A 12,568-nucleotide genomic window follows, 5' to 3' on the forward strand; every position below is an offset into this window, starting at 1 on the left:
CCTGAGCCTTTGAAACAGTTTAACCTAATGGTCTCCCAGGTTGCACTTCTTGAATAAAGCTTCCAAACCCTGCACCAACATCTGGGACTTATGAGTCATTTATTACTGGTGAAAGGGCAGCCAAACTTGGTGCCTGTAACAAGGCGATTCCCACTAAACTCATTTAGGAAGATTCATGCTAAAACTAGGCTAGGCAAGGCAGGGTCCAGGCCCAATGTTGAAGCCTAGTTGAGAAGAGGGTTCAGAGGAGCCTGACTAAAGTTTGGTCAAGAAGGAAGCATTTGTCAGTATAGGCAAAAATCCAGAAAAGATTTAGGCTCTATCTGAGTTTTCATTGAGAAGTGAGAAAAAAGTAACTACAGAGCAAGCTTAAAGAGGCAATGTGAGTGAAAATATTCTAGATTTCTTCTTGCTTGCACCCTACTGAGACCAGTTCATTTAGTTGTGCTGAGTTGTTCTGGTACTTAATGGTATAATTTATAGTATTTTCTCTTAAGTATAATCTCAGTATTTGTTTTGAGAAATTTTATAAGTCAGAGCTGTGAACTGCAAAAAGCAGAAGCTATTGTTAATAATATTGCTTATTTCAGCTAATTTAAGCTGAAATAAAATTTATTGTTAAAATTGAGCATCTTGCCTGGCTTCCAGTCAAGATGATAGAATAGACAGTCCCCAGCATCACTCTCTCTCACAAATCAGTGAATTTACAACTATTAAAAAGCAATGACAGCCAAGCTGGGGTCATTAGAGCTCAGGGGAAGAGGAGGAGAGACATACAGAATGCATGAAGGCAGGAGAGGCCACAATGAAAGAAAGAAAAGATTGCCCCTATCATTTTTGAATCCTGGCTGCTTCAAGGCTGAAGCTGGTGAGTACCCAAAAAAAGAGCCAGTAAAATCCACAGCTGTGCCCTTCTGATGAAGTTGCTTGGAGGTGGCAGGGGAGAAGAGGGCCTTGGTGGCCCTCAGGCCAGCAAGACCACTAACAGAATACCTGTGGACCTACATAGGAGCAAGGAGCCACAACTACTGAAAAAAGGAACCTGGCGAGTCATCAGAAGGGACCAGTGCATGGCCAGTCCCATAGGAAGTGTTTGGAGTGGAGGCAGTGGGGAAGTTGAGCCACCGAGGGAACACTGGGGCACAGCAAGAACAGCTGATCTGCCCTCCAATCAGCACAGGCCCACTCTGTGCAGATTGGTGAGGAATAAAGAACTGCAGGGGGAGCAGTTTGCTGAAAAGACTCAGGCCCAGACCAGAGTTTCCACACAACCTAGGTGTACTGGGTCTCACGAGACCCAGAAGTACCTACAAAGTCAGCCATTAAAACCTGAGCTGCCAAAAAGCCTTTTCCAAAGAATCAGCAGCAAAGCAGCAATTTAGCTCACCTACAGGGCTCAAATCCTGGTCCCCACAGGAAGTTCCCCATTTTAGAAGTAAGCAAAGGACAACGAATTAGTTCCAGTGCAGAGTTTAAGTGGTGGGAACAGCAAATAATCAAACACAGAATTGAAAGAAAAAACAAAATACTCACAGACAAGAGACAAAGTTTGATATTCAGTAGTAAAGGTCTCACTTCACGAAAGAACAGCTATAAAACCTGGAAGAACCAGAAGCCCCCTGGGCCCCCAAGCCAGGGATGGGGGAGGGCTGGGGGTCTCAGCCATGCTTCCTGACACCCACAACCAGGCCAGCTATGACCCCCAGCACAGGCCCCGAACCTGGACAGTGGAGAGCTGAGAGCCTCAGCCACACACCCCCCACACACCTGCACCCAACCCAGCTATGACCACTGATCCACCACTGGAAGCCCCCTGGTCTGCCCTGCAGGAATGAGGGGTATGCCACAGGCCTCAACCACGCCCCCCTCCTTCTCCCACCCTAGATCCTTCCGGCTTCCCCTCTCGCCTTCCCACACAACTGCTCTGCAACAACATCTTAGAATGTAAAAACAGATAGAGCCAGAGACCAACACCTCCTCCTGCAACCAGGCAAGGAGCATGCCAAAAACACCACTTCCATGTGGATGGCCCACAACATCAACCACAATAGCCAGGGCTGCCGCAAAAGTGGGTAGATGCCAGAACCACCATGCAGGTGACCCGCCAGCCACTCAAGAGCATCGACACAAGTAGAGTCACCAGCCGAGACCAAAGAAAATAGGATGTCTTTCTCCACAAAGCCCATTCCAGAGTGACAGAAGAAGCATCTACTCGACAACAATAGTGGGGGACCTGATCACATCTCTCTCAGCACTGGACAAATCATCTAGGCAACAAATCAACAGAGCAACTGTTACTCTTTCAGAAGGAGAGAAGAAATCTAGGGTTATCAGAGTGGGGGGCAGAGATGGGGACAGATTGGATAAGGGGCATAAAGAATAAGTACAATTTGTAATAATATATATGCTAATAATATTGACTTGACCAACATATGTCAATGTTGAACCCCCAAAATATGTATAATCAATTATGATTCAATAAAAAATAAATAAATAAAAATAAATGAATAAAATTGAGCATCTTGTAGAAGATTTTGAAAAGGGCAAAAGATCAGTGGGTATCCTTTCAATGGAATGCTGCAGCCTCCAGGGATTAGCTGATCCTACAGAAGGCATGTATGTGTTTTGGGTTTGTTTAGTATTTTTTTTTTTTTGTCATTGAGTTGGACAAAATTACAACTCAGCAGAGACACAAGTTACTTGTGGAAAACTGATAGTAATATAAATCATTTCTGTCCATAGAAATACAAATTATGTCTGGTGCCATGCTATTAACTACAGCCTGTGGTTATTCAGCAGTTTTTCCAGGGCTAAGAGAAATTTGTAAATTCATTTTAGCATTTCTTATCTGACTATATATGTGTGATACTTTGATTTCTCCTTTGAATCAATTGTAATTGTAACTTTTTAATTAATTATTAATTAATTGTTACCTTACTAATTAATAAATAAAATCTTTGACACATGTTCTCTTTATATTTGTATGACAGTCCCTTTATCCTCTTTTAAAATTCATCCTTTAATACTCTGTACTTGTGGAGATCCACATAATCAGGCTTGAAGGCCATGTACCAGGAGACAATGGACCCAGAGACAATGTCCAAAGTGTTTGCTTAACGGTGGATCTTAAGCAATGATCACAACGCCAGTACAGCCAGACATAGACCTGGGTAGATCATACTGCTAAGTCTAGACATTGAACCTCTGCTGCTTCTGAGAGCCACATTGTCACCCTTGAAAAATAAAATCTTCCCTAATGCTTCTTCCTCACAGTACTCTCTTCTAAATCAAAGTCCCTTATGGGTATGTCTATCATAGAAATCTAGGTCAGGGTCTGCACTTAGATTTGAAGGAAACTGAGAAAATGAGTTTCTGACTTTGGTCCTGACAATACAGGGAGCTCATAATAACGTAGGATGGCTATTAAAAAGATGCATTCAAAAGACAATATTTTAATCACATATAAAGAGTTTATATATATTAAGAGCTTATAGAGCTTATTTTTATTAGAGAAATGATGCTGAATTTGACCTACTCTGTATTCAGCATTGTAGAGAAATAAAAGTAATATCTTTTCCTCACCCATCACTAAGTTCATGGCTGAGATCCATGTAACAAAAGACAGGTTAACAAGAGAAAAGGATACAAATTTATTTAACATAAGTTTTACATGACACTGAAGTCTTCAAAAATGAAGATCCAAAGAAATGGGGATATCTCTGTATTTATATAGTTATGCAGAAACGTGATTGGAGGACAAAAGGGTATGAACTAATGATAATATCTGGGGGAAACTTAGTGAGGCCTGTTTGTTTAGACACTTCTTGGTGTTCCTGTGTGACTTTCCTTCTCTCCAGGAATAGGGCAGGACGCCTATCACATGAGGATCTTCAGGGGTGAAGACAGGGAGAAAATCAGAGAAAGCCAAAAGATTTTGTGTATCCTGTGTATGTGTACTTTGACAGCTACAGTTTCCCTAGACAAAAAACAAACATACAAGCAAATAAACAAATAAACAAAATTGGCCATTGTGGAATATACTAAAAAGCATATGTACTTCACAGGGCCTGGTTTTCCAAAGTCTTGCAGTTTCAAATATTGACCTTGCAAGGACAGGAAATTTTCCTCAGGCTATAAGTCTCCAGTGTAAGATAAAGAATTGTGGCAGAGCAGGTTGCTGGCTCGAAGACAGATTAGTTACTGATTGTTATGTAAAGACACTGAGAAACTGTAAAGGGAGAAGGAATGTTTGTTAAGATCAAAGCTTTTGTTCATAGCCTTATTGGAATGTCATCTGGCTTGTTTCACTGACAGTTACCAGCCTATATTGTTAAACTATAACCCCACCTATGTCTCTTCCTGTAACTTCCTGGTCTAGAAAAGAAATGCAGGAAGAGAATCCCAATTCGGTGTTAATTTTCCCAAGGAAGGGATGCCTCTTGCTGGAGAGTCCCAGGAAAGTTAACCACTTCCGGGCTTCTCACTGCTCAGCAGAGATGGGCTTTGAATAATCCTTTGCGTCTCCGTCACCCAAGGGAAGTGGGGTGACAAATCCGTGGGGGGGGGGAGGGAGTGAAGCAACACAAAGCAACAGCCATTATGAGTAAAGGCCCAGAGACGAAACGAGAGTACTGCGTGGGCACATGTCGCAGAGGCAAACTCTGCAATGAACCGTTAAAGAAGGTCAAGACAGGGCAAGGAGCGCTGGGGGTGCACACCGCCCTCACCTCTGTAACGCACTGCACGAATAAGGAGCGATTGCTACTCTGCCAGTTTCCCCTCACGAGGTGGCCTAGGCTCTGTGACTTCGACTGGGATTTCCAGGCAGTCTGGAGGAGGGTTTGGGGGAACTACAGGCTGGAATGAGAGTGCAGGCGCTCTGCAGGCGACCCAGAGTGCGACCAGGAGCTCTGCGGATGTCGGGAGAGGCAGGGTCGAGCGGGCTCAGCTTCTCCTCGGCCTGGGACTGGTGGGAAGCATCGCGGGACGGCGGGACGGCGCGCGGTGATGCTGCGCCTCAGCCAAACAGCTCGCGTCTTCCACGAAAATCGTTCTCTTGCTGGAATGAAAGCGAGGTGAAGCCGAAGTCTCTCCCCCTTTCGCCTCAGCTTTCTATAGGGTTTCTGAAAGGAACACCGCCATATCCCCGGGAAATGCTGGCTCCCGATGGCATAGGGTGGTTCACAGACACGCTTCCAGGAGAGATGGAAATATCTTGATCGGAGAGTGTTTCATGCACGAAGTCAGAGCCGCTGCGGGGGGAGGGTCTCCGGTAACCCAGCGCGCGCCGGCTCCGGCGCCAGGCGGGGGGTCGAGCGCGCCAGTCGCTCAGGGCTCTGTAGACCGCGCATGGGAAGTGCCAGTAAAGCATGCTCCAGTGGCGCAATCGGTTAGCGCGCGGTACTTATACAGCAGTATATGTGCGGGTGATGCCGAGGTTGTGAGTTCGAGCCTCACCTGGAGCATGTTTTCTTCCCTTCATGGTTTCAGACTTTTCACCGTAATGCATTTTCCCCTCCTCTTTAAAGAAAAAACTAAAACAGTTATATTTTCCATGGTAAAACCGCAGAGATTCCTATGATTAAGGAGGACATTTGGTTGCAAACGGGAAGAAAATCACAAATCGGAAGGAGGCAAGTTGAATTTATCCAGCAAATTGGTTTCTCCCCAGTCAGGAGACCTCGAGTCCAGATTGTATACCCTCGAAGAAGCCTCCCTAACCTTTCTCCCTTCTTTTACAAAATTATTCTTCAGTTCTTTGGGATCTGAGCAAGGAAGCGGTAAAACTGGGTCTTAACGCTCCGCGATTTCGTGCAACTGTAGCTGGGGCTCAAGGGATGTACAGCAAGAAACTTCTCCCCTGTATCTTAGCGTCGACATCCGCAAGATTTGCGGGGAGGTTGTTGAACTCCACCTGTGAAGCGTAAATGTAACTGTGCTCTGGGTCGAGCTCCACTGCCTATTTACAAAAACCTGACTGGGAAACAGGAAATGCACATTTCCTCCCAGCAGCGAAACACCGACCATAGGCGAAACGAAATGCATGTACGCCTAATTTCATCAGAAAATACACAAACGACCTTATTTGGAGAATTACACTCATTCTGACGCTTGTGTCTGAAAGAAATGATTCCAGGTTGCTCTGCTTTTATCCGGTCTTTCCTGGATTTTATTTGGTCTTGCAAGGCCATCCTTCCTTTCTGAGCTCTTTATCCTCCTCCTGTTCCTTAAATATGGATATTCCCCACAGCTCTGTCCTCAGCTTTTCTCTCATGTAACGACATACACATTCTGTATTAGTCAGTGCTCTCCAGAGAAGCAAAACGAATAGGATATACATAGATATACATAAGGGGAGGCCTCTATTATGGGAACTGGCTTGCGTGATTATGGAAGCAGAGAAATTCCACAGTATGTTGCCTGCAAGCTGGACAAGCAGGAAGCTGGTGGTGTGATTCAGGTCTGAGTCTGAAGGCCTGAGGAAGGGGAAGGAGGCAGGGTAGACAGGGGGAGGCTGCTTGTGTAAGTCCCAGAATCTGAAGGCTCGATAACCTGGAGCTCTTATGTCCCAGGGCAGAAGTCCCAGCTCCAGAAGAGAATGAATCCTCCCTTCCACTGCCTTTTTGTTCTGTCAAGGGCTCTCAACAGACTGAATGATGCCTGCCCTTGGTGAGGGTGGATCTTCTTTTCTGTGTGCTGATCCTAATGCTAAACTCTTTTAGAAACATCTTCACAGACACACCCAGAGATAATATTTTATCAGCTATCTGGGTATAGCTGATAAAAGACACACCCAGAGATAATATTTTATCAGCTATCTGGGTATAGCTTTACAGCTTAACCCTGTAAAGCTGATACATAAAATTAACCACGACCAGTCCACCCCTTGTCAACTTGGCACCCATAATATCTCTATGAACCATAATTCATCTCTGAATTAAGACAAGGTCATAATTCCACCTAAAATGATGTAACTTTTCTACACGCAGCTGAAAATGCACTAATCCCTTCCCAAGAAGAGGAAGTAAAATTCCTGCATGATGTTTACTCTTTTCCTGATATCGTATAACTTAAATCCTGCGATATGAAATGAACAATAATTTAAGTACTGATATAAAGTCAATACATCTTATGTTATGTAAGGGAATAAGAGAGGAAAACAACAAAGATATTTGCTTAATATATGTTTATATATACAAAAAAATATTCATAACAATATAGGGAGAAAATACTCATGACAATTACAATCCTCTTCTATAACTGGTCATGTGGTCATTGCTGAGGTTTTTTGTTTTGTTTTGTTTTATTTTAATACCTCGTATTTATAACCACCTATTTCTACTACCCTTTCTGTATTTCCTTTGCTTTTAGCAAGCACTTCAGCTGGGCATGGTTCTTTACCTGGCAGGGTGACCCACACTTTCACTCCTGAGGTGTCTGGGCCGTTAGTAGTACTGCTTGGATTAGGTTGTTGTAGTTTTCCATCGACCTTAATCGCAGAGCATGGTAATGTTAAGAGATGCCCTAAGGGATTTCCTACATTCCAGACATAATCTTCCTAAATTCCCTGTGGAGTAATAGTATAATTTCCCTTTGGTTGTGAGGATAAATCACCTAGCCAACACCATAACTCCCTTCTTGACCTGTTGACTCAAAGGCATGAGAAGCCCAAAGTGGTTGGGTGGCAGCTGTAACTTCCAGTTCAATAGAATCATTGTATGGTCTCCTGGTAGAAGCATTTCTCCTTCTGGAAGGAAGTCCTCTAGGCCAGCAGAGCATAAAGTCACACAACAGGAAGAAAAAAATTTCTATTTGGTCACTAGGGGTAATGGCAAGTGGTGCCACTCCCATATCCAACCCTTGATTCCTGGACCCATAAATCCTGTCCATGGGAGAAACAATATCATATATTGGATGCCAATTCAGAGCATATACAGCCTTCTGGAGAACCTTGCCCCAGTTCTGCTAGGTAATGTCACCTAAATAGCACTGTAACTGAGTCTTCAAAAGGACATTCCATTGTTCTATCAGGCCATCTGCCTCAAGATGGTGGAAAACATGGTAAGATCAGTGAATTCTATGAGCAAGGGCCCATGCCCCTCTTCTCTGGCAGTGAAATGATTTCCTTTGTGAGAAGCAATACTGTGTGGAATACCATCATCATGGATAAGGCATTCTGTTCATCCACAAATGGTAGTTTTGGCAGAAGCATTTCATGAAGGCCAATCCATATCCAAAGTAAGTGTTTATTCCAGTAAGGACAAAATGCTGTTCCTTCCATGATGGAAGTGGCTCAATGTAGTCAATATGCCACCAGATAGATGGCCGATGACATCAAGGAATGGTGCTATATTGGGGGCTCAGTGTTGGCCTCTGCTGCTGGCAGATTGAGCACTCAGCAGTGGCTGTAGCAAATCCATCCTTGGTGAATGGAAGTCCATGTTGCTGAGCCCATGCATAACCTCCACCCTTACCAACATGGCCACTTTGTTCTTGAGCCCATGGGTGGTGATGGGTGGCTGGGAAAAGAGGCTGAGTGGTATCTGCAGAATGGGTCATCCTATCCACTTGATTATTAAAATCCTCCTCTGCTGAGGAGAAATATTAAAGTAATGAGGTGGAGGATTATTAAAATAAATAACTAATTTAATTATTAAAATCCTCCACCTCCGTTGGTGAACATTCACATGGGATACAAATATCTTCAAAGAATTCTAGCCACATACTTCTTCCCCAAATTTCTTTTTACCAATTTTCCAATCATGTTCCTTCCAAGTCCCTGACCATGCAGCCAAAATATTGGCCACAGACCATGATTTGGATATAATCACACACCTAGCCATTTATCCCTCCAAGCAAACTGCACAACCAGGTGTACTGCTCAAAGTTCTGTCCACCTGGAGGATTTCCCTTCAACACTGTCCTTCAGAATGCCCCAGAAAGGAAGTGTAGAGCTGCAGCTGTCCACTTTCAGGTGATATCTGCATATTATGCAGAACCATTTGTAAAACAAACTCGAGTTTTCTCTTTCTCTGTCAACTGATTATAGGGAACCATATCAGGCCATAGGTGCAGGCTAGGAGAGAGAAGGCAGGGTAGCAGAAAGGGAAACCATGGGCATTTGGGCCACTTCTTCATGTAACTTACTTGTGTCTTTAGAGCCTGGTCAGGCCCGATAACATATGTATTACTTCTACTTGATGATGAAATGTTTCTGTGCACACCCAATTTTATGGCTTGTTGGGTCAGATAACACCTACTACATGATAGGCAGCTGAGGCCCCATGGTAACTCAGTGGACCATGGTTAAGTGTTCAGTTTCTACTAAGGCCCAGTAGCAGTCCAAGAGCTGTCTCAAAAGGAGAGCAGTTAGCTAGAAATGATGGCAGTGGTTACTTCAAAATCTTAAAGGTTTGAGCTCCAGTTTATCTACATTGCCCTGCCGAAGGCTCTAAACAGCATCCATATATGTCATTGACATTTTAAGCACCATTGGATCTGCTGGATCATATAGCCTGAGTGGCAGAGCAGCTTGCACAGCAGCCTGTTGCAGAGTTGTCTCCTGTTCTGTCAGAACAAGCTGCTATTCAGATCTCTTGGAAAATAGGCCAGAATAACACACACAAATGAGACACACATTGCTTTCAAACTCTAATAGGTCCACCAGGTATTGTGTCTCCTACTTGGTTGTAGGAAGGACTATATTCACCTCAAAAGGTCTACCTTAACATACCTCACACTACTGGAAGCCCTAGAAGTTTCACTGAAGTAGAAGGCCCTGCATTTTAGTCAGATTTATTTCCCACTCTCTGAAACCCCAATGTCTTATCAGTAAGCCTAGAGTAGTTTCTACTTCTTGCTTACTAGGTTCAGTCAGCATAATGTCATTAATGTAATGAACCACTGTGATATCTTGTGGAAGGGAAAGGCAATCAAGACCCTTGTGAACTAAATTGTGATGTATGGTCTGAGAATTGATATATATTTCTGCAGTAGGACAGTGAAGGTATATTACTGGCCTTGCCAGATGAAAGAAAACAGCTCCTGGTAGGCTTTATGGACAGAAATGGAGAAAAAGGCAATTGCCAGATTAATAGCTGCATACCAGGTACCAGAGATGAGTCAATTTGCTCAAGCAATGAAACCATATCTGATATAGTAGCTGCAATTGGAGTCATCATTTGGTTAAGCTTACAATAATCCACTGTCATTCTCCAAGTTCCATTTGTCTTCTGCACAGGCCAAATAGAATTGCTGAGTGGGGATGTGATGGGAATTACCATCCCTGTATCTTTCAAGTTCTTGATAGCAGCACTAATCTCTGTAGTCCTTCCAGGAATGCAGTATTGTTTTTGATTTACTATTTTCCTAGATAGAAATAGTTCTAATGGCTTGCGTTTGACCTTTTCCATTATAATAGCTGTCATTCCACAGGTCAGGGAACCAGTGTGGGGATCCTGCTAGCTGCTAAGTATGTCCATTCCAATTATGTATTCTGCAACCAGGGAAATAACCACAGGCGGGTTCAGAGACCCATTGGATCTCTGTGAGTCATACCTGAGCTAAAACTTCATTGGTCACCTGACTTCCATAAGCCCCTGCTCTGACTGGAATACCTCAGTAATGTTCCAGGTCTCCTGGAATCAATGCCAGTTCAGAACAAATAGTCCCCCAAAAGTCTGATTATTTCCTTTTTCCCAATGTACAGTTACTCTGGTAAAAGATAGTAGGTCCCTTTGGAAAAGGCTGGGAGAAAGACGAATAGTGTAAAATTATGGTAGTGTATCAGAGTCCTTCCTTAAGGGGACCCGGCTACCTCTTCATTCAAAGGGTTCTGTGTCTGTAAACTTTCTCACCTGATTGAGGGGCCATGACTCTGTTTCTACAATTTGAGTAAGACTTTTCTTCACTTGCCCTGGAAGTTTCCTGCTTATAGAGGTCAAGTCAGAATTTAGTAGGCTTTTCTATCTTTTTCACTTCTAGGAATACCATGATTAACTAGCCAATGCCATAGGTTTGCAAGTCAGACTATTCTGATTGCTACTTTGACTCTGCAGTCTATAACAATAACTACATTCACCTTTCCTTTGTGGTTGAGTTCTGCCACTTGGCCCCTGCCGCTGTGGGATTCAATTACTCCCATTGCATTTAGGTTTTCCAATTGAGTGCCTATGGTTCTTGTTGTAAGGTCTGACCTACAGAGAAAAGAAATCACGGAGCTCTTCAAAGATGCTGAGGCTTCCATCACAAATTTATTTCTCAAAGTGTTAGTGAAAGTTATATCATCTGGGTCTCCCAGTGTGGGTGAGTATGTTGCAAATGACATATCCACACTCTAACATTCCAACCTCCCTAAGTCTTTGATTCCCTTTCTCTGCATTAAACCAAAGAAGATTAGGCATCTCTAATTTGCTAAAGTTGGGCTATCTTTTGATTCATATTTCAGCCAACCAACCAACCAACCAGAGCCCTTTCCAATTCCCTGAGCTAGAACATCAAATGCAGAATCTCTGCTTACTGGATCCATATCAGTAAATTCAGCCTTATCCAATGTTATGTTCCTTTTGTCATTATCCTACACCCTTAATATGCAATCTGCATATGTTCCCTGAATTTCTTGCTGTATAAATTAGATAACTCAAGTAGTTCTTTTGAAGTGTAGCACACCTCCTTATAGGGTCACACTTTGTACCTCACCTTTAGGGGCCTGCTGGGATTTGAGTCTAGTTTTAGATATAGAAGCAAAGAGAAGTGGGAGGGGTGGGTTCTGAGGAGAATCAGCATTATCTACACAGCAACTCCTGCAGGGGAGGCCATTACTGTTTCCTCAAGTAATGCAGGGTTAATACCCTAAAACAAAGGTGAAAAGGCTACCCACCAGGGTGGGGAGGCCACTTCTATTAGGATTGGGGGGCACTTTTGTTAAAGGTGACTCTATGTGTCGAATGTGTCCCCTCAAAGTTCATGTACTGGAAACTTAATCCCCACTATGATGGTGTTAAGAGGGTGGGAAGTCCAATTATGGTACTTGACAGGTGGGGCCTTTTAAAGAGGTGGCTAGATTGTGAGGACTGTGCCTTTGTGAATGGATCGATCCATTTATGGAGTAACAGGCATGGTTCTGAAGTCTTTAAAAGGAGCGCTAGTAAAAAAGTTAGCTCTCTCTTGCTCAGATCATTCTCACTATGTGATACACTGAGTTGTTGTAGAAGAAGGCTCTCACCAGATGTGTTCCCCAAATCTCAGGCTTCCCACTCTCCAAAGTGTAAGAAATAAATTTTATTTCTTTATAAATAACCCAGTTTCAGGTATTATGTTATAAGCAACAGAAAATGGACTGATACAGGTGGGGAGACCTCTTCCACTGGCAAAGAAGACTCATCAGAACATAGGGGCTCAATATCCCGAACTTCACCAATGTCTTTTCCATGCATCTACATCCCAACTTACAGGATCCCATTTTTTCCCAATCAAAGCCCTCACATTAACAGTAGACACCCTGTGAGGCTGGGTATTCAACTCATGTCATAATTCTGCCAATCACAGGATAAAAACTTGTATTTGATTT

The 12,568-nt window shown here is 43.4% G+C and overlaps 2 protein-coding genes and 1 non-coding gene across 3 annotated transcripts in view; 2 read left to right on the plus strand and 1 right to left on the minus strand.

The window, feature by feature from the left end:
* The window catches only part of LOC134377918 (histone H4), a 734,914-nt gene that overhangs the window by 534,229 nt on the left and 188,117 nt on the right, over positions 1-12,568 (plus strand). The gene's annotated exons all lie outside the window — the stretch shown is intronic.
* The window catches only part of LOC134377893 (zinc finger protein 184), a 944,311-nt gene that overhangs the window by 196,202 nt on the left and 735,541 nt on the right, over positions 1-12,568 (minus strand). The gene's annotated exons all lie outside the window — the stretch shown is intronic.
* TRNAI-UAU (transfer RNA isoleucine (anticodon UAU)) lies at positions 5,372-5,465 on the plus strand. The gene is made up of 2 exons: positions 5,372-5,409; positions 5,430-5,465. It is a non-coding gene; the product is annotated as a tRNA-Ile (tRNA).

Source organism: Cynocephalus volans, chromosome 5 (assembly GCF_027409185.1).
Source record: "Cynocephalus volans isolate mCynVol1 chromosome 5, mCynVol1.pri, whole genome shotgun sequence".
Taxonomy (NCBI): Eukaryota; Metazoa; Chordata; class Mammalia; order Dermoptera; family Cynocephalidae; genus Cynocephalus; species Cynocephalus volans.